Source organism: Crocodylus porosus, unplaced genomic scaffold (genome assembly GCF_001723895.1).
Source record: "Crocodylus porosus isolate Cpor-Errol unplaced genomic scaffold, CroPor_comp1, whole genome shotgun sequence".
Lineage (NCBI taxonomy): Eukaryota > Metazoa > Chordata > Crocodylia > Crocodylidae > Crocodylus > Crocodylus porosus.
The window spans coordinates 261,528,751-261,550,014 of record NW_017728886.1 but is presented as its reverse complement, the minus strand read 5'-3'; the positions used below and the strand labels follow the sequence as shown (position 1 = coordinate 261,550,014).

Here is a 21,264-nt window from a genome sequence, read left to right as displayed (position 1 = left end):
AACTCCCTCCGCTCCCTTTCCCCCGTTCCAGTCTGAAAACAGCAGCCGGCTGGGAGCCCCGCAGACACACGTTACAGAAGATGGTACATTTTGCAATGTCTTGATCTGATACCTCGCGCAATAAGGGGTCAGAGTTTCACCCGACTGGCCATTTTTGAAGCTGTCTGGAGCCATGCACTTGTGTTTGGTCACTGCTATAAACTGCTTTGTGTGGCTAAATCAGGTGAATATTGTCACTTCTGTCTGCGCTGTATATATATATATATATACAGTAAACTCTGTGGTAACCGGCACCTTACAAACCGGCATGCTTTGTTAACCAGTATGCCGGCTTGTATGGCAAAGTGAAACTGGAAGTGCCCACCGGGGCACTTCTGGCTTCTCTGAGCCCCCACAGCCTGGGGCAAAGCAGCCTGCGCTGCTGAGGCCCCATGACCTAGGGGCATAACAGACTGCGTGGGGCTGTGCGGGGCCTGCCTCCCTGTCCCACTGGGTCCGCAGGGCCTGTGTGAGGGGCAGCGATGTGGTGGAAGGGTTGGTAATGCTGCGGGAAGGGTGGAGGGACGCCCCAGACGCGGTGGGAGAAGCGGCAGCTGGGGCTGCTCAATTAACCGGCATATTTTGTTATCCAGCATCCCCTATTCCCAGGGGATGCCGGATAACAGAGCTTTTACTGTATAAGCAGGGGTTCAGGAGCAGAGAGAAGGCAATGGGCTGGGCCAAAGGCAACATATAAACGCTCTGAGAAACGTATGCAAACAGTTCGCTGCAAGTTGTCCTGATGGTTTTAAGGATGTGTGTGGGGTGGGGTCAATTTCCTGCTATTACAGCAGCCAGTGATTGGCTGCCAGGGGGATGATGCAACCACCCAGCTGGAAAGTCTATAGGGCACCTAGACCTAAGTGAGCTTTGGGGCTTATCTAAAGCTGAAGCATCTAGGGTACAGTGATTTCAGCCCAGGGGTGGGATAGGAGGGAGGCAGTGCTTTTCCCCGCAAGCTAAAAACCTTCCTTGATATCAGTGGTGTCAATCTGAGTGCTGATTCATCACACCGCTTAAGGACTGTGTTAAGATGGTGCCCGTTAAACAAGAAGAGCACAGGGTGGAAAATCAGTATACCAAAGCTGCAATGCTGGGAATTGGGTCCAATTAGTGACCAAAATATGGAAAGGAGAGGCTGTTCTGTAGATTGCTCTTTTGGGAGTCCTCTAGACAAGTCTGCCAGATGTCCAAGTGTTTAGTCACACTTTCTGCCGGGCCTCTTTTCCTCTAGCAGTAAGAGGCAGCACCAGGGCAGGCAGTAGCTTCATGTCCCCTCTCTTCTATTTCCTCTCCCCCCATTTCTTTTTATCTTCCGGCAAGCAGCTTTTGGACTTTAATAGGAACAACAGCAGCTGCAAACCATCCCAAATAACTCCTACCTAACAGAAACAGGGCAGTTACTACCATGCTTAATATAACCTAAAAGGCTGTCAGCCAACATTTTCCTCATAAAAACTCTCTAGAGATAAAACAAGTTAACGGAGAAGTGAACTTTCTCTCTTTTCCCTGAAAAGGACAATTATTGCCATCTTTAGTATCAACTAAAAACTGTCTTTTTTTTTCCTTTATAGAATTACAGATAAGGGGAAAGGGCTCTTGTTAAAATGAAAGCTTGACTTAATCCTGTACATTTCAAATAACTATTTCCTTCTCTTTTTTTTTTCTTTTTAGCCTTGTTTCAAATCTTTACTGCAAGGTTGAAAATATTTTCAGTGTGGTTGTTGCTGTAGGAGTGAGTAGGGCCAAGACCCTGAAGCCTGAACCGATCGGTGTAGTTGAGTGGCGAAGCTCTGTCGACATGTTTGACTTGCCACGTCCATGTGTTTCATCAAAATTTACACAAGGGCCAAAAAAAATGATGTTGCAGTTTTAACCAAGGACAATGCATCTGTGTTAAACTGGTTAGGGGCAGGAAACATTGCTGTCACATAGGACCTTGTAAAAGGCTAGAAACCTTGTAAAATCTGACAAATAATCTGCCATTGTCCCACAGATTATCTGAAACCCTGTTTCAAATATTTATAAGAGACTGAGGCCAAATGGATGGATGGATTTTTTTTTAATAAGCTTGCAGACACTGGGATGGGATTCAGATCATCTCAGTGTGCACCCACCTGTACAGAGGGCAGCAGCCACATTTTGACCCCCTGCCCCAAGAGGGAGAGTCTAGCAACCCCATCGAGTCAGCGAATGCAGAGATGCTGATGGCCCAGGAGGCTGCTTCTAGTCGTATTCATTTATTTATTCAATTACGAGATTCAGGTTTGCATTCTTTATGGACAGCTGAACTTCCTGAGTCCAAATGCGGGATTCAGAAAGCCTGAAAGTGCTTAGAGGAAGTCAATGGGAAATACAAAATCACAGGGGTCCCTCCGAACTGCTGCCCCACTCATAGTATGTGTTATGTGCCTCTGCCTGCTTGCAGTTCACAGTACCCAGTCATGTTTCTGGGATCACTGCATACTGATTTTCTGAAGGTAAGTGCATCCAAACACAGGTTCCCACCTTTTACCCTGTACCCTAGTACTAAAAGCATCCATCAAGGAGGTGTGAAACCTGGGATCTAGACTTCACCCCCAGCCCTGTGAGCTGTGGTCAGTTTTGTCCATTAATAGTGTAGCCCGCTCCAGGGAGCCTGGCTGCTTCCTGGGGCCAGTGAGTCACCGTTCAGGTTTAGGGGAGAGTTAGCTGCTGAAACATATACTCAAGGTTGCCTGTGTGAAGTTATGCATGCCTCAGTGTGGCTGCCTAGAGACATTGGCAGTGTCTATTAGAGATGCACTGGATACAGGCATGCAATGAGTTTAGGTAAGATGCAGGCTCCAGGCCAGTGTGAATCCTATCTTAGGACTTGGGTCCTTCTTCCTTAGTCATAATGACATGGCTCTTGACATCATTTGAATCTGGCTCTGAACTAGTTTCTTTTATATACACCAGCCCTATGTTCACCCCTCCTGTGTGAATCATTTCTATCAGGAACATGGGCAGGCACTGCTGTAATTAGGATTTACATAGTGCAGTGGCTCTCACCCGTCTTAGACTCCGGGCATCCTTCATAAGACCCAGCACACCTCTCAGAAAATGCCAGGTCTTAATTTGCACTTGTTTCTTGACTACAAAACAAGAACAGAAGTTCCTCTCTTTCAAATAACTCACACAGAGCAGAACAGCTCAGAATGTTTTTGACTCTGTGGATTCAAATAAAAAAATAGAGAGCTCCTGCCTGGTGCAGGGGGCTGGACCCGACAATCTTCCGAGGTCCCTTCCAGCCGTGCAATCTATGAATCTAGGATTCCTATTTGAAATCTCTGGGTCTCCTTATGAATCATGCATAGGTGTCTGAGCACCTAAAAGTATGAATATTTTATAGCACCCTTAAAAGGATCTTAAAAGGATAGCAACATTTAACCATAATTTTACCTTTGTCTCCTACTAACATTTTCCAGCCTAGCCTAATTCTTATTAGGCCTAAATTCTTAGCTTCACTCAAATTCATGTTGTGTAAACAACCAATTAATGATGATGATGATGATGTTTTTTTTAAATAACTGTTTGGGGAAACAATCACTAGCTCTCACAGGCTGTGTCTACACTATAGGGACCCCTGCTGCTTTAATTGTAGCAGCAATGCTATTACAGTTGGACCACCTGGTATAACCTCCTCTTTGCTAGCAGAAGGAGTTTTTCTGCCATTCGAGCTCCAGCAGAACTCCCTATAATGAAAGGAGCTCTGCTAGTGCAAAGAAATAGCTGCTTCCAGTTGTCAGTGATGTGTCTATTCCTGGGGCTTTGCTGGCAGTGCTTTGTTGGCTATAGGGTATGGTCTTTCCTGCCAGTGAAACTTTGTAATTCAACCAAGGGCATGGTGGCAAGATGGCCAGGTCTTTGCCCCTCAGCTAAGGTACAGCTGGATCAGACCCTGACACCATTGCAGCTACACCAGGGACTCAACTGTCTCTTTGCCATTTGGGAATGGGTCGCTAAGCCCTTAGGCAAGTTCCTTTTTTTCATCCAGATGCTAGTGAAGGGGTCTAAGGAATTACCTGAATTCCTAACGGTATGCAGCATAAAGATCACAAAGTGTCACTAAATGAACCTATCGCTTCATCCTTATTTGAAGAGGCAGGTACACAGAAACTGCCACAATTAATCATCTGCTTCCTCGCTGGCCATGGTCAACCTGAGAACCCTAGGGCTGTTGCTGCCCTCATTTTGTTTAAGGAACAAATCTGTATTCGTATTTCTATGCAAACTGATGTTTTGCGTGGTTTCCAAGCCCCGTATTTAATGCCTTGATGAAAGAGGGGAACTGATCTAATGGCTTATTGATCCAGTCCTGAATGACAAGATGGATCTGCCGCAGCAAAGCCTGTAAACTGCTTTTTATTGCTCCCTGCTTAGCATGTTCCTGTCCCTTTCAAGATTTATACATATTCAACTATATTCTTCTGTTCTATTTTATTATGTAAGTCAAAATGTTCATATCTTCGGACATAAATGAACAGATCTAAGATGCCCCAGAGTAGTAGTCAATGCCATGGATAATTATGGGCTTCTAAGGAGGGGAAGGAAGGAAAAAAAACCCTATGCAAGTAACCACTTTCCATGAGCCAGAAGAGCAGGCTGTGGCTAGAGGTGTCTAATCTTTGTGAGGGTGTATGAGAGACTGTACAGATGACCAGCATCCCCAGCTCAAACTCAGCATCTTCTTTTAGATGCTCTGAAAATAATTTTTCTAAGGTGGGTAGAAAAAGAGTAGTTGTCTGCATCTGTGTGAGTGTGTCCACACACCCACATACACACATGCGCATTTTAATGTGTTTTCCTGACATTTTCATGAGTATCAGTGACATTTTCCATCAAAAACCTTTCATCTTTGAAACAAAGAAACTCTTTGTTTTTATTTGTTTTATGATTTTCAGTTAATCAACCTCCTTCAATTCTGTCTTATATTTCTGTCCTCCTCTGTTTCCCATCTTCCATTTTGACACTGAAAAGGGAGAGTAGAATGACAGGGAAGGAAAGGGGAAATTAAAAAAAAAACAACACCTGAAAATAAAACCCAAGCCATTTCTTTTTTTCCAATGTGGGGGGTGCTCTCAACATTTTAAAAGAATCAAAAAGAAGGCCTAACATTTTCCAGCAAAAATGTGTTTGCAAAGAAAGCAGACAGTTAATTGACAAAGAAAAGTATCAAATGAAAAAAATTAACTGTTCCTCTTTAATATTCGGCTTGTGTGATTTTCTGTAAGTATTATCCTAGCCAGGAGCAGAGCGATTGATGGCGAAAGATGCCACTGAGATGAGTTCAAGGCTCAAAATCATAATGGGAAAAATTGAAGTAGATTTGTTTTCTGTAAAGTGTATTCACAGCATCACCTCTATGACATGTATAACTATGGTGGGGTAGTATCTAGGAGACCTAGTTATGGGGTAGAGAGCCACTGTACTAAGTGATGTATTCAGTTAGCCCCATTATTCTTTACAGAGCCTGGTGTATATGTGGATGACTTCTTTGATGGCTGTTGAGTCCAATGTGCAATGAGACTGTCTCATTTTATATGTTTTGTAAAATACCCAATACACTTTGAACATGGCTACATTGTCTCTAACCATCCTACAGGCTTAAAAACTGCCCCACCTACTTGTTTCTAGTCTGTCTATGTCAAAGCCAAAATGTGTCAAGTTGGAAGCATTAGAGCAGTGCTTGGTGTACTAATAAGCATGCCTAAGATAGAGAATCTGAAAGGGACACTGCCCCCACCCTGAGCATATACTAAATAGCAGCTAAATTTTATGTCTTCTAGCTATAGTGCTGAGCTTCATTGTGATGCTCTCCAGCGTTGTCAGCAGCTGTGGTCAAATGCCCTTCTGCGTTCTGAATAAAGAGTAAATCAGAAAAAAAAAGGTGGGGTGAAGAGGGAAGGGAACATCTTTTCTTCTAAACGCCCACAGAGCGCTCTGAGAACCGTGTTATCACACAGAAGGAATGCACCAGCGCCTCCTGGGTAACTGCTGTAGGCACAAGACTATCATATAAAATCTGCAACCATGGCCATTAAAAATAAAAAAAAAATTAAAAAAAGGTCCTGCTCAATTCTGTGGAAGAAGGGTTGTTGACGCCTGCCTTCAGGTGAGAGTCACAGGTGGTGGGTCTTGAGGGGACAGAGGCAGCTTTCTGCATCCTTTGCTCAGGTAGCTATGCTCAAGGGTGTGGTGGGGTTTAAGAAGCTCAGTGCTTCTTATCAGCTACTTCGGCACAGCTCTGCTTCCTCCCCCTCCATGCTGGCTGGTTACGAGTCCATGCTGAGACTCAACTGTCCCCAGTCAAGGCCTCTCCCCTGGGGTTCTGGTTCTACTCTAGGTGCCAACTACCTAAAAGTGCTTTACTGTATCCCCTTGTCCCTAGTCATTACTAGTCATTGTCATTGACATCTGTCTATTAGGCCATGAGATTCGTGGAGCAGGAGGCATCTTATATTCAGTATTTGTTCATTATCTAATGGATTTGAGCTCCATTCCTGGCTAAGTCCTTCAGAAGGTGTAGTATTAATAGTGACAACAACAGCAGCTGCAAAACTGGCTTATTTGTACTGCACACCTCTAACAGTGAAGATAGACCGATTTGTGCACAAAACACTTGAATCTAGATCAATAAGCAGAAGTCATCAGTTCAAGAGCGTGGCTTCATTATTTCTTATTCATTATTTCATTTCACTACAAAATGTTATATCATCACACAGGAAAAGATGTGGACTTTGTGTATGGGGAAGCACTTATTTAAACACAAATACTTTAATGACTATCAAGAGAAATGTACTTGGCTGGAATCTTTATTCTGATTTTAGGAAGCCCCAATCACTCCCTTCAGCTAGGGTGAGTTGGAAAATAAGGGAAGACAGGAGGGAAAGCTTGGGCTTTATGATCCAGAATCAAGACTTGGAAGATGGGTATGGGTCTGAAACTTGAAGGTAAAACTTGCTTCCCACCAATAAATAAATAACAGTGCAAGGTGTGTTGAACGTAAGGTTCTGATTTGCAACAAGAAAGGTGAACTTACAAGTACAGTCCTCCTTACCTAAATAATAACACTGTGGGACCCTGATATCAAATACTTCATCTAGAGAAAAAGAGGCTGTATGGCCAACTGGGTAGAGCGCTGGCATAGGACTCAGGACACATGAGTTTGGCTCTCATCTTCACTCTTGGGTGATGGCCATTCATCCCGTTGTACTTCATTTCCACCATCTACAAAATGGGGTGATGATTTATATCTTCTCCATAAAGTTAGCTGAGATCTAGTGAGGAAAATATGGTGTGTAAGAGTTTGGTAATATTATTTCCTCTCCATGCTACCACTAAGGTGGATCTATAACTCAAAACAGAGCTGGTTAACCATGTTCGTTCCAAGTCTTTTGTAGGCAACAGCCTACTCTGCCAGATGCTATGAATAGACTCTAGTGGATTCGAACTCATTCATAGCATCTGGTGAAGCAGGTCATTGCCTATGAACATTCAGTCCTTCCTCTGAACCAAGTGGTCTCTAGGGTGCCATTCTACCTTCCTTCTGCCTAGCTGAAAACAGAATACCACCATACATACTCACAAGACTGTCAAGTCTACACTATGAAGGGAGTTTATATCTATGTGTATATCTATTTAAATTTTCTCCATTTACATATCATTTAAAAGTTTGATGAATGCTAGCATTTCTGAGCAGCTCTAATGCCGAGTAATTAGTGCCAGCCATATTATTTACATTACTTCATGAATCGATGCAAACTTACCGAAGTGTGAATAATAATGTGGTGTATGCTGACTGTATCTCAAATTCTGTCATCTCACATTTTCAGTAAAAGCACCCTGAAACATTTTTCTCTTTTGCCTCTTCCTTCTCATTAGAATTATGGAGGAACCCTGTGAAGTGGGTGGAAAAGTTATACTGTACATGCTTCCTGAATGCATACATTTGCACTTATTTGTGATAGACTGACATTCTATTCTCTTGTTCCAATACCCCTTCCGCAAAACCTAATATAAATGTATTCCACAGAAGTGTTCTTGTAGCTTTTAGCACCACGTCTGGACAAAAAAAGTAATAATTGATTTTAGGAAATTGACTAATTGATTTTTGGCAGTTAGTAAATGATGGTAACATGTAACGGGTTAATTAGCTAACTACACAATGCTCTCTGCATGCCATTCCCTACTGTCCTATTAAGGTTTTTATTTGCATTTCTAGGTGGATTTACTAATGCTTGTGCTTTTTGAACAATGCTTTGTGGCAAAAATAGCAAGAAAAAAGTAGTCAGGTCAATTGAATTATGAAATTGTGTATTTTTTATTACATTATTGCTTAGAGCTTTGCTTACATGGGTCTAGTCATGCTGCTACTATCTAGAATGTGTTCAGCAGCTTTTTTCTCTTTTTGCTACTTAGTCTGTAAGGGTGAGAACAAGTGATCACAGGCCCTGGCTCACCTAGGCCACCTAAATCTGACCTGGGAGAAGTGTCTTCAAGAGTTCACTGCTTGTTGGGAAAGGTGTGGAAAACCAGAGGTACATAAATCAGGAATGGTGGGGAGAGGGTGATGGGTCCTTGGGGAGTGGTGCTGCCCAGTCCAGGGTAGGGGGAAATAGCCTGGTATATTAGTGGCATAAGAACAGCACTGCCCCTAGAGTGTGGTGAGTGGCTGAGCTTTCCCAGACCTGGGACTAGGCTGTCAATGTGTGCAAGCATTCACTAGGTCAGGTTAACCTTTGCTAGAGCAGACTGACCATGTATTGGTGTGGCAGGACACTGTGTGTGCCTGCCACTTTAAGGGCCCAGAGCTGGCAGCCATTTTAAGGGCCCAGGTGCCTGATGAGGGCAGCCATTTTGGAGCTGGGGCTGCCCATATAAACAGGGCAGTTCTGCTGCAGGAAATGGGCAGTCTCCCACTTGATTAATATCTATTATATAAATAACAACAAGGCGTGGTAGGCGAAAAGGCGGGCAGTTAGCCCAGGAACAGGTGGGCGGGCCACAGTGAGATCACCCCGAGCAGGCCCCCTATTACAGTTGGTTAATACAGAATGTCAGTCTATCACAAATAAGTCAGTTTACCTCCAAGGTGAGCTAGCTTCACATCAGGTACACCATTTTCTGGGTGACCTAAGGCCTGAAAACCCTTGTACAGTGGGTGACTTAGATCTAAATGCAATGCTTGTGCATATACCCTAAATGCAGTCTATAAATTAGACCTAAATCCACCAGATATGCAACCTGCAAATTTAATCCAGTGGCTAGTCGCATTTAAATTGGGTCAAACTACCTGCGTGTTTCAAGGAAATCATACACTCCAGTATGTGTTGCATTGACTCTGAATTGCTCAGCAGCAATTTATGAAGGAACAATCAAGTTTTTCCCATGTGATCTATTCTACCCTTGATGCCCTGCCCCCTCCACCCCCTTCCCACAGTTCCAGTCTCTTCCTCTGTTTTTCTGAATAAATTAATGATGAATACATTCAGCCTCATGGCAGATTGTGTATGCTTCTTTCCCAGAGCAAGGAGGTGGAGAGTGTATACTACTGTGTGTGTGGTAGGCCACACAGCTGGGCATTGAGTTATCATAATATAAAGGTTTTTTAAGCATATTAATGAATAGTTAAATAAGAATGGAAGAGTTAGGATTAAGGTTTTGGTAGGATTTTTGATCAATGGCCCTAAGCTTCAGCAGAGGAAATTTAGGTTGGAGAATAGGGGACATATCTGACTATGAGGGTGGTCAAGTATACCTGGAGAAATTGTGAAATCTCTGTCCTTGAAGTTTTCAAGAGCAGGGTGGACAGACACTTGGCTGAGATGGTTTAGTCAGGGGTGAGCAGGGCCTGGACTAGATAGCTTTGTAAGGTCCCTTCCAGTCCTACATTCGTATGAACATATAAGGATGACAAAAATCCTAAATACATACTTTGCCTCAGGTTTCAACAAGATCTATCATGCTGATATTAGGAGCAAAGTCAGGATAGCTTATGGGTAAAGGTAAATTTCCACAACCAAGGTAGAAGCACAACTCAAACAGCTCCATGAACTCAAGCCAGAGAGATGGGATGTCCTTCAGACAAATGTTCTGCAATAAATAACACATGAAAGCACAGGACCACTGGAACAATTTGATCTACAATAGATTAAGATACTTGAGGAAAAGCAAAAAGGTGATCAAAGCCACTACAGGCCCATTAGTCACGCCTCCATAGTATGCAAGGTTTTAGGAAAAAATGTTGAAGGTAGGAGCAGTTAAAGACTTGGAGGGAAATGGAAAATGAGATAAACGCAACATAGGTTTATCAAAGGTACGCTGCACCACTAATCTGATAGTTTGCTTTAATTAAATTGATTTTGTGGACAGTGAAAATGAGGTTGATCAAATGTACCTGGACTTTAGTAAAGCATTTTCTAGGGAGCCACATGGGAAATTAATAGTTGAACTAATGAGAACAGGCTTTAATACAAGAATTATAAGGTGGGTAAAGAACTCGCTAAAGGGAAGGTGACAACAGCTCGCATCCTTAATAGCCATGGTGGAAGGAAGTTGCAAATGAAGTTCCTCAAGGACTGAATTTAATTTTTGGATTAAGGATATCAGCACAAAAAAACAGGGTGTGCTAATGCATGGTGCTGGCAATAAAATATCCGAAGACATTGCCAGTAAAGGGAAAGATCAGATTTTCATACTGGAAGGACTGTATGATCATTAAGACTGCAATAATAGAAATGGAATGAATTTTAACAGTACAAAGTATGACTTGTCTAGTAAGAATTTCTGCTATAGCTGGGAATGACTGAGGGGAAAAAAAAAGACCATGGGCATATTAATTAATCAGAGGATAATTATGTTCTAGCAATGCTCTGTGGTCATCAGAAAAGGAAATGTCATCCCAAGATATATCAGCCAAATGATTTTCCGGAGAGATATAATCATATCAGCTGATGCAGCTTCCCTTGGAATATTGCGTGTGAGACTGGACACCCATAATCAAGCAAGAATAATTAAAACCACAACAGGTGCAAAGAAGGGCCATTAGGATGATCAAAAGAATGGGAGCGTATGTTACAAAAGGAGATGAAAAGAGTTCAATTTGTCTAGCCCACCAAAATAAAGACTGAGAGGAGACATGATTGCTATCTATAAATACATCAATAGCGATAAACACCATAGATGGAAAAGAACAATAACTTTAACTAAAGGACATCATGGGCTCAAGAACAAATGGATATTAATTTCCCTTGATTAAACTAGGGCTGTAAATGAGAAGGTTTCTAGGCATCTCAGCTTCTGGAACGGCCTTATACTCAAAGGTGTGTGGGTGAAAACCTCACTCATTTTTACGTTGAGCTTAGCAAATGTATGAAAGGAGTATTTGGTACAATTGCCTGCAAGAGTGGATTGAATATCCTAGGGAACCCAATGTTCTTATACTTGCAGGGTCTTACCTAGATATGTCATAAGTCATACTTGTCAGACTAGTAGAGAGGAGATGGATGAGCTCAGACTGAGTAGAGCTAAACAGGTACAGAACTCCCATGGTCACTTATTCAATCTCATCAAGTGGGTAATATCTGCTAAGGATAAGTCATTTGGATAAAATATGTAGATATTTGCATCACAGTAACATGTTGTTACATTCTCTCAGGACAAGCAATATAATCGTAACACAGAAAATAATTAGCACATTATCCCCATTGGCCCTTTGGGACTTGCCCTTTCTCCTACATTGTACACTTTACCTGGACTGATTTTTAAAACAAAAGCAACCAATAAAAGTCCCTTCGATTTTAAAAGGAAGCTGCTTATACAGAAGCTCGTGCAATACCTGAAGTAAAGGAAACTGGTTAGCAGGCCTTTAAAACTGGCGGATAGATTATGCTTGGGGGGGATATTTTCCCTTATTATATAAATAGACCCAATCCACTGATCCTCTTCATTTAAATATTGCTCTGTGAAGGCATGTTATGTCTCAGAATAAAAATCAGCATTTCTCCTTTGATCTGAATGTTTACTCTGGTTAACCCCATGTGCTTTTCATAGGTTCAATGCGTCATTCTCAAACCTGTTTGAGATGCATAGCCTTTTGAAAGTTTGTTACACTCCTGGGTACCGTGTACTGTGTGCTAACATAGATAATAAAAATAGGATCACTTTATGTCACCACCAGCACTTCCAACTACTTAAAAGCTACATAAAGCTGTTCATTTTTTTTTTCGTTTTTATTTTTCTTTCCTTTAACCCATTTATATTTTCCACTTTCCCTCCCCCTGCTTTACTATGGTGCCATCTAGAAGCTTGCCCCACACTCCAGTTTTAAAAACACTTACGGAGCTTGTTGTTAGAAACAGAGGAATTTCTTTACTGGATAGTGCTAAAAATCAATCTAACAAAGTATCCAGGCTTTGACAGTAGCCATACTCAAGTCCTTCAAAGAAAGATGTGAGAACCCCATAATAGGCAGATATGGGACGCTACTTTGAATGTGTAGTCTTATCTGATCTCTGATAGTTAGAGTCTGATCTATTTAAACCCGGAAACATGAGCATTAACATCGTCTCCCAGAATTTCACCATTACATTAACTATTATGCCGTAGAATTGGTGTATGGCCAGTTAAAAAAACTAGATGTATACAAGTCAGCGGGACCGGATAATCTTCATCCGAGAGTACTGAAGGAGCTGGTCGAAGTCATTGCATCTCTCCACTATTCATCCCCCTTCTCTCTGACTAGCACTACAAATGAAAGGGACCTGGGGTAATAATAGACCGCAGTATGAATATGACCTGGCAGTGCAATGCTCTAGCCAGTAGGACAAATAATACTCCAGCATGCACCATTCGATGAATCTCCAGCAAAGCCAAGTAGATGATTCTTCCACTCTACTCAGCACTGGTGAGACCACAGCTGGAGTACTGCCTCCAGTTCTGGGCACCGCACTTTAACAAGGATGTGGTACAACTTGAGAGAGTGCAAAGAAGAGCCACCCATATGATAAGAGTCTTAAAAGGGAAGCCATACAAGGAAAGGCTGACGGATCTGGGACTCTTCAGCCTGAGGAAAACAAGTCTGAGAAGGGACCTGGTAGTGGCTTACCACTACATTAGAGGAGGACATCAAGGGCTCAGCGAGCAACTGTTCACCAGGGCACCCAAGGGGAAAACCAGGAGTAGTGGTCACAGACTCCTGGAAGATCAATTCAGGCTCAATATTAGGAAAAACTTCTTCACAGTTAGAGCATCCAGACTGTGGAATAAGCTCCAGAGGTGGTGCAATTGCCTACTCTGGAAATCTTCAGGAGTAGACTAGACAGTCACGTTGGTTGAAGTCACCTGACCCCCACTTACCTTTCCTGCTTGGTGCAGGGCGCTGGACCTGATGATCTTCCGAGGTCCCTTCCAGCCTTACAATCTATAAATTATCAATCTACATAGTTCTAGTAATCCCTTTAAACACCCAGCACTTTAGACTCCAGTCCTGAGTAAGGAGAAAACACTGTTACACTAACATTTAGCCACCCTGGAAGGAGATTACAGGAAGAAGCATCACAATCCCCTCCCAGTTTCCCCACTGTTCCAGGAAGAGTGCAAAATCCTACAGGTCACTATGCAAGACTCTGATGCCAAATGAAGGTCATACCCTTCCAGGCCTCCCTGCATCAGTGATGCCACTCCTAATTCCCTGGGACTGGCCATACATCCCATCTGCAAAGACAGTCTTCTCCCACCCTTATGCTTGTCCTGATGTGCAAGGTAAGACACCTTCTGGTCCCCAAAGAGCAGGCATCATTTACTTCTCCACAACAATAGTAGATATCATTAGAGAAAAAAGTTCATTAAAAGTAATGGGAAATGGCAATCTTTTAATTAGGTAGGCTTTCTTTTAACTCTATTGCAATTTTTAATTGGAAATTATATCCTTGCAATGGAATTCTCTCGGGCTTATCTACTACCTGCAGAGCAGCTGTTTGCCTTCCTTTCCGCACGTTTCCAGCATTTGTTGGAGACATGTCTCTGGCACTTCAAGCTGCCTCTGAACTATGGGCTCTGGGGAGGGTGGTGTAAGAGCTAACTCCCTTCACTAATTCCTGCTTGGACTCCACAACTTGACATAAGAGGTTCTTTAGCTAAGGACTGAAATCTTTTTGTGTTTCCAGCATGGCTCAAAGGGAGAGGAACAGGGAAGAAATGTGGCTTAGGGTTCTGAATTGAAATACAGTTTTCAGGTGGCAGATCTGAGCAGTTTGGTGCCACTGGAATCTCTGTTTGCTCTGGTAGGTGTTTCATATCAACATATTGCGGGGCATACCTCTGTAGATGTGGTACTAAAGCCAAAGAAACTAAAGAAAGTGCAGTAGTGATGTAGTAGTCAAGGGAAAATGCATATATCTGTCCCATCCCCATGAGATGCTCTATTTGTCATCTGAGAGAAATTGGTACTGGCTCTCCTTATTTCTGTCAATGAGAGTTTGAATTTCCTTGTCATTCTCATTGAACAACTCCTGATATTTCTTTGTGGACAAGCATAGAGATTCTTCACACATCTCATAGAGGACACGTGCAGACGAGCATGCATGTGCATTTCCCTAGGGACAAATAGAAGTGGCACATATTTGTGCTCCTGCCACTTGTCCTTGGAGAACACTCCTATGTGTGCAAATTCACTGCAAATTGTCCCCAGCAGGCTTATCTGGGGCCTAGGGCCCTCCCGGGACTTCAGCAGCATTGAATTGGGGGCACGGAGCCTGGCCAGCAGCTAGAGCGTGGCCTTGGCCAACCAGATTCTGATTTCAGGTGGTGCACGCTATTGCCATGTGCGCCACCCTGCTTTTTTGGGGCATGCTTTTTATTTGATACTGGCATTTCCCCATACCTAAATTTGGCTCCATGCTGCAAATATACAGCATGGAGAACCAAATCACATGCACAGGGTTCATTTTGTGGTACCTCGAAAGCCTTTGAGGTGCTGCAAAGCACACATGCATACTTGTGTGGGCGTGTGCGTTAAGGCTCTCCCAGTGATCAATCCGCAGGGATCCAAGTTTTCTGTTTCCCATGGAAAAATGGGGAAAAATGTGGATTTCCCCTTTTACCTGAGAAAAATGCAAATTTTTAATTTTAACAGAGAAACACATGGATTTTGCTATTTTGCAAAGAGCTCTGTGCAGGCTGGCAGAAGTCCAGACTGCAAGGGCCTGGGGGAAGTGGGAGGAGGTCTGTCAGGAAGAGGGGGCACCATTTGGTATCAATAGGTATTTAGAAATTAATTATAGAGATTGAGGCACTAGCAGGCTTCCAAATTGCTTTAAAATTGTAAATATATCAGTAAAACATTGTGTTTAGTTGCCATCTATACACAATGTTCTATAGTGTTCCATCTATAGTGGCATTTCATTTTAATCATGGGTTTTGGGGAATCCAGAATTTCCAATTTTTTTTCTCAGAGCAAGTTGGATTTTTTAATCAGGGAAAACAAAGATCCCTGATTATCAGGAAGTTTGGAGGGTTTCCCTCCAACGCACTGCTTAAGATGATTGCTTTTAGCAGGGCCATTCAAGCACTCGATATTGAACCTCTTCCTTGGTTGCTTTTTTTTGTTTACTTCATTTTGGAGTGATATGAATGGGCGCGATATATCGTGTCACACAAGGATCCATCTGGCAGTCATCTGCACCGGTCATAGCTGTAGTGATATAGCCGTTGCAGCAGACTGGGGCTGGCACTATAACGCAGTCAATCAGGTGCTAGTGTTTTGAGCAGGGGTCCATTCATGATGTCTTCCATTTCTTGCTTTGGTATCATAAGGGGGTTGTGATGATGAGTTTATGTCCTGAACATTTGCTCAGGAGAAAAATTACATTTGAACTGACTTTCCCCACCCCTTCTTTTCCACGTTCCTTTCCATAGCTCAGTCCCTGTCCGCTCTAGCACTCACCAAGAAGAATTATCTTGTCTTCTCTGAGGAAGATAATACTTTCACTTAATATCTTGTTTGAAAAGAAGACCGTTTTATAATCCGCAAGAGAGGGACATGGGGGGAACAGGGTGAAAGGGACTAAAGTTCATCCTCTGTAACATTTTAACCTTGCAGAATACATGTATTTTCTCAATGAAAACATTGAGTACAACTTCCTACTCTAAGACCATTCAAAGATTAAAGAAAGTGCAGTGAAAAGGGATGTGTTGGAAATAAGACCGTTACTTGCAACCCTCTTTATCAAAAAGTCCAGGAAGAGCTTTTAAAAGTCATAATGCTGGCTTGTTTTATAGGTAGGAGGATTATACCATCCCACAGAGTCATGGGGAGTTCAAAAGGAATTATGAAATGAAACAGAAGGGGTCATCACTTTCAGTAAGTGCATCAGCATATCAGGAATCCTGATCAAATGAAAGGAGAGGGTGTCTCTTTCCTTTTGTTGTCTGTGCTGATCAAGATACTGCATTTTCTTTTATAAAATAAGACTTCAAAGTGAAAAGCTGCAAGGTTTGGGAATATGAGCGAGACCTCAGACCTTTGGCATTTGACTTTTCTTGCATTTTGCTTCTGAAGCACCTAATGCTGCTCAATAAGAGGCGTCGCGGCTGTGGGTCACAATGAATTCCACAGCCATTTTAAACGCCAGCTCCTACAATGAACAAGAGATAACTGCATCAAAGTGACAGGGAACAACAGGTGTATCACATTTCCCAAACTACAGGGAATATTCTATGCTTTGTGGCCTAGCAGCTGAAGAACAGCCCAGCAGGTACTTATAGGGAACCCTTCACCATAGTATGTAAGCATCTCAAAAGCACCCATCGATATATTCTCACCTGTGACACAGCAAATATCTGCATTTTCCAAAAGGCAAAGTGAGACCTTGACCAATTAACAGTCCATTTGAGCAAACCTGTGAAATAAAGTAAACCTTTGCAGGAAATAGAGTTTTGTCATCATCAACCCTTTTTTTTTTTTCAGTAAAATTGATTTTCTATTAGGAATGTGGGAATGAAACTTGCTTTCAACCTAATTAAACATTTGATTCTACATTCATTTGAGTTTCATGGCAGTTGTATCTCCACTACTACCATCCCACCCCCATAACACTGTTTGCTCTTCTTTATAACTTACCACCTCGGTATGTGAAGACTGTTATCAGATCTACCATCAGTCTTCTCTTCCCAAGATTAAGCAGTTGCACTTCTTTCAAACTTTCCCAGTAATTTACATTGCCTAAACCACTAATCATTTTGTTGCTCTTCATTGAAGTGTTGAACTGGCTGAAATATCCCAGCTCAGGCATAATGGGTGCACCTACATGTGCAGTTAATGGGAAGCAATGAACTCTGGTGCTTGTTGCACCAGAATTTATTGCTCCTGGGTGCATGGTTTGAACATGTGCCCAGGACCTCAGCTTAGTGAGCCGGGCTGGAGCGACCCCAGCTGACAGAGGGTCCTGGGGGTCAGTCTGCCAGCCAAAGGCTGCTCGGACCTAGTTCAAGATACTGCTGAAGGGCTTGCTGGTGCATAAGGGTGCTGCTTAGTGTGGGGCTAGTCTACCAGCAGCCCATGCGTTGAAGCACCCTCATGCCCCAGCCACCCATGTCAGCATCTACACGCGCAGTGCTGTAAACTAAAAAACTCTGCAACAGGATGGGACTTACATATACAAGTCCTACCCCCCTGCAGTTTTTTACTTCACAGCTTTTTACTTGTACTTACAAGTACTACCCTGCTGCAGAGTTTATTAATTTACTGCAGCCTAGTAAGACCACACGTGTAGACACTGAGATGTTTATTGCAGAGCTAATTAGACAGCTCTGCAGTAAACATCTTATGTAAATGCACCCAGCCAGTGCTAAACAGAGCAGAATAAAAGGAAAAAAAATAAAAATCGTGTTTTGTTGGGTTTCAGTATGAACTCACAACTCAGATCGACCATGCCTGCATATGTGCTAACGCTTGCAAAACCTGTCAGCAAACTTTCGTGCAACTGCAGACTCCCCTATGCCAATATATTGTAATTAGTGAAAAAAAAAATGTTTTGCAGTACAGTTTTGATCATCACTCCTATTTTGCGATGAAGTATTGCACCTGGCAGTATTTAGCCATTCACTTTTACGGGGGTAGCATAAAACTCCCATTGATTTTTTAGGAGTGAAGTATAATTGAAACTTGTCATTGAGACTTCAAAGTTCTGTGTATAAGCTGCATATGATCAGCCTCTTTCAGACTGACTCCGAGCTTTTGAAATGGAAACCTGAGATCTAATTTTAGAATGAAATAACTATGAAAACGGTGTGGGTGAGTATTAAATTGGGCACACAATGTAAGAAATTACTCCATGCATAATGGTGTACTTAATGGTGTTCTGCCTTCTTGCAAGAGGCTGAAGTATCAATCCATTTGTTCTCTATTTCTAAATAAACATTGTGCTTTGGGATATAGATAATTATAAAACAGTCACACTTCTATGAAGCATGATTAGCTCATTCAAATGTATAATAAATGATTGTATTCTGAGAGCAACCCAACTAATTATATTGCTTTAAGAATTCAAATAAATTAATTCTAAAAGAAAAGTATATATTCATTCCCTCTGATGTAGCAGCTTGGATGTAAATATTGAACATACACAGACTTGTTGATAGCTCTTAATTAGCAAACATTTACCTGTAAGAAAAACTGGCACATTTGCAAAGAAGTCAGGATGTCTTTATCTGGCAGGTAGGACTGTTCATTGGCCAAGCAACATAGGCTGCTGGAAAAGACGTGGGGCTTAGGCTCAAGAAACTTTGGGGCCTACTGCTGGTCCTGACCATATGGCCAAAGACAATGCTGGCAGAAGTTTCTGTTTTCAATCCCGTCTTGTCTCTTTCTTACCTGTGTTGCTCGTAAAATCTTTTAGGTAAGGCTATTTTCTTACTATGGTTTTTTTGGAGGACCTAATACAAAGAAGGCTTAATCTGAACTGGGCAAGCTAGGCACCACTGCAGTCAAAAAGGATGTTAAAGACAATGACAGAAGCAGCAGGCAAGATTTGCCGTTTTACTTTTTGGATTTATGGAATTTTAAAATTCAGAAAATCAGAAAATATTGTGATCCTCTAGTCTGTCCTCTTGCCTACAACAGGAGTACTTCCTGCTCAATCCAACAGCTTAGACTGGAGCATGTCTTTTAGAAAGACGTATCATTTTGATTTTAAAACTCCTTTCAGAGATAATTTACTGTATCCATTGCTAATTTCTTCCATGCTTTGTACCCGGGCCTTCTTCCCTTAGTTACCTAACTAGCTCATGTCTTCAGCATCTCATTTCCTTTTTGAACTTTGTTGACTTCAACTTCTGGCCATTGGATCCTGTAGTGCCTTTGTGTCCATTAGACTCAAGAGCCCTCTAGTGTCAGAGATCTTCTTTCAAGCTGCATTCCCACCGCTGTTCACTTCCAGATCTTTCTATATGGTCCAATGATTGCAGCATTTTGTAATTTTTCTTTTCATACCAACACATTCTTCCTTTTTTCTTGTCTGCAGATATCTTACTTTGTCAGTAACCATTCTACCCCCTAATAAAATAAAAGCCAGCACCCACTACCACTATAACCCTTTTTCCTTTCCTAAGGAACATGTGTGTTCAAACGTAACAAAACCCACATTGCTTCTCTATTTTTGTACACATCCCTCAAAGCAGAAGTAGCAGCAAAGGGCCTACCCCACCCAAAATCCTATGTACAACAAGCAGAAAATTTTCCTAGCATCCCCAGGTCTAACCTTAAGACTTGTGGTGGTTGACATTTTTTTTTTCCATTCAGCTTGTCCGGTGATCAGAAGAACCTGTAAATTATGCAACTCTCATTATGGCTGTTTCTGCTTGTTACACTTCCGTGATCCAGAAGTTCTTCCATACCATTTGTTTCTCAGTGGGAGCATCTACACAAGGCATTTATTACTGAGTTGCCTAATTAGCTCCGCAGTAAACACCTCAGCAGCTGCACATCCAGTACTATTAGGATGGAGTAAACTAATTAACTCCACCATAGGTTAATACTTGTACACGCAAGTACTATCCGATGGCGGAGTTTTTTTACTCTATAGCAATGCACATATAGATGTTGACAGGACTGGCTGGGGCACTTCATACCAGCTAGCCCTGCACTGAAGCACACTCATACCCCAGTCAGCCCCTCCACAGCATGTTGAGCTGGGTTGGAGCAGCCCTGGGCTGGCAGGCTGACCCCGTGGGGCCCCCTGCCCCTGGGGCTGCTTCAACCCAGCACCATGTGCTGGGGTCCCAGGCATATGTTCAAACATGGAGCCTTACAGCAATATCCTCTGGCATGATATGCACCAGAAATTATCTCTGCACATTAATTGCATATGTAGCTGTGCCCAGTAGCAAGAAAGCACGTGATTTTATTCCACCCAGCGTCTCTGCAGATTATGCGACTAACTGGAGCTAGTCAGATAAGGGATTCATCTTCCACTTCCAAGGGATTGAGTTCAAACATGGATCAGAGTAGACCACATAGGAATTATGTTGGAGGAATGAAATATGGTGGCTGATGTTAAACTGCACCCATCAAAGGCTCTTTTTTGGAATAGAAGGAGCTCAATCCTTCGGTCTCAACCAAAGAGAGCAATCCTTACTCATACAGCTTGTCTCACCAAGTCCATAAGCTCACAAGTGCTGTTGTTAATCACTCTAGAAGCAGAACCAAAGGATAGGTCTACATCCATGTCACTTCTGTGACGGCAGTGTTGTGCAGACAAAGCTGAGCCAAAGTTATCTCAGGAGCCAGTATCGGTCTAACAACATCATGGAATTCAACACTACCTACAAAACCTACCCAGGACCTGGGTAAATACTCAGTTACCCTGCATCGAGCTTCACACCTGACTGCCATCCCTACCTGAACTGGTTACATTAAAATTGGCTTGAGTGCTTTGAACTACATTGCTGTCACAGTGAGGTCATGCAGATGTACCCAAAGACTGAAGAACAACATTAATAACTCTTTATTAATAGACTCTTGGAGGAGACACTTAAAATGAAGTATTTGCAAATTTGGTGGGCTAGCAACTGTTTTCCATTTCTGATTTCTCTGATGTAACCATATTATCCTATGCTTTGCCTGCACATTTTGTTGACGAGGGTGTCTTCTTTCTTTTATCTGCATCACTCCCCACAATTTGTTTCCCTGGGCTATTCTTTACC

At 42.4% G+C, this 21,264-nt stretch overlaps 1 long non-coding RNA gene across 1 annotated transcript; it reads right to left on the bottom strand.

The window, feature by feature from the left end:
- Positions 1-138: 138 nt before the first annotated feature.
- LOC109306255 lies at positions 139-10,525 on the bottom strand. Its single transcript, XR_002099919.1, has 3 exons — positions 10,515-10,525; positions 3,073-3,076; positions 139-248 (listed from the first exon to the last, which is right to left on the bottom strand). It is a non-coding gene; the product is annotated as an uncharacterized LOC109306255 (long non-coding RNA).
- Between the last annotated feature and the right edge of the window lie 10,739 nt (positions 10,526-21,264).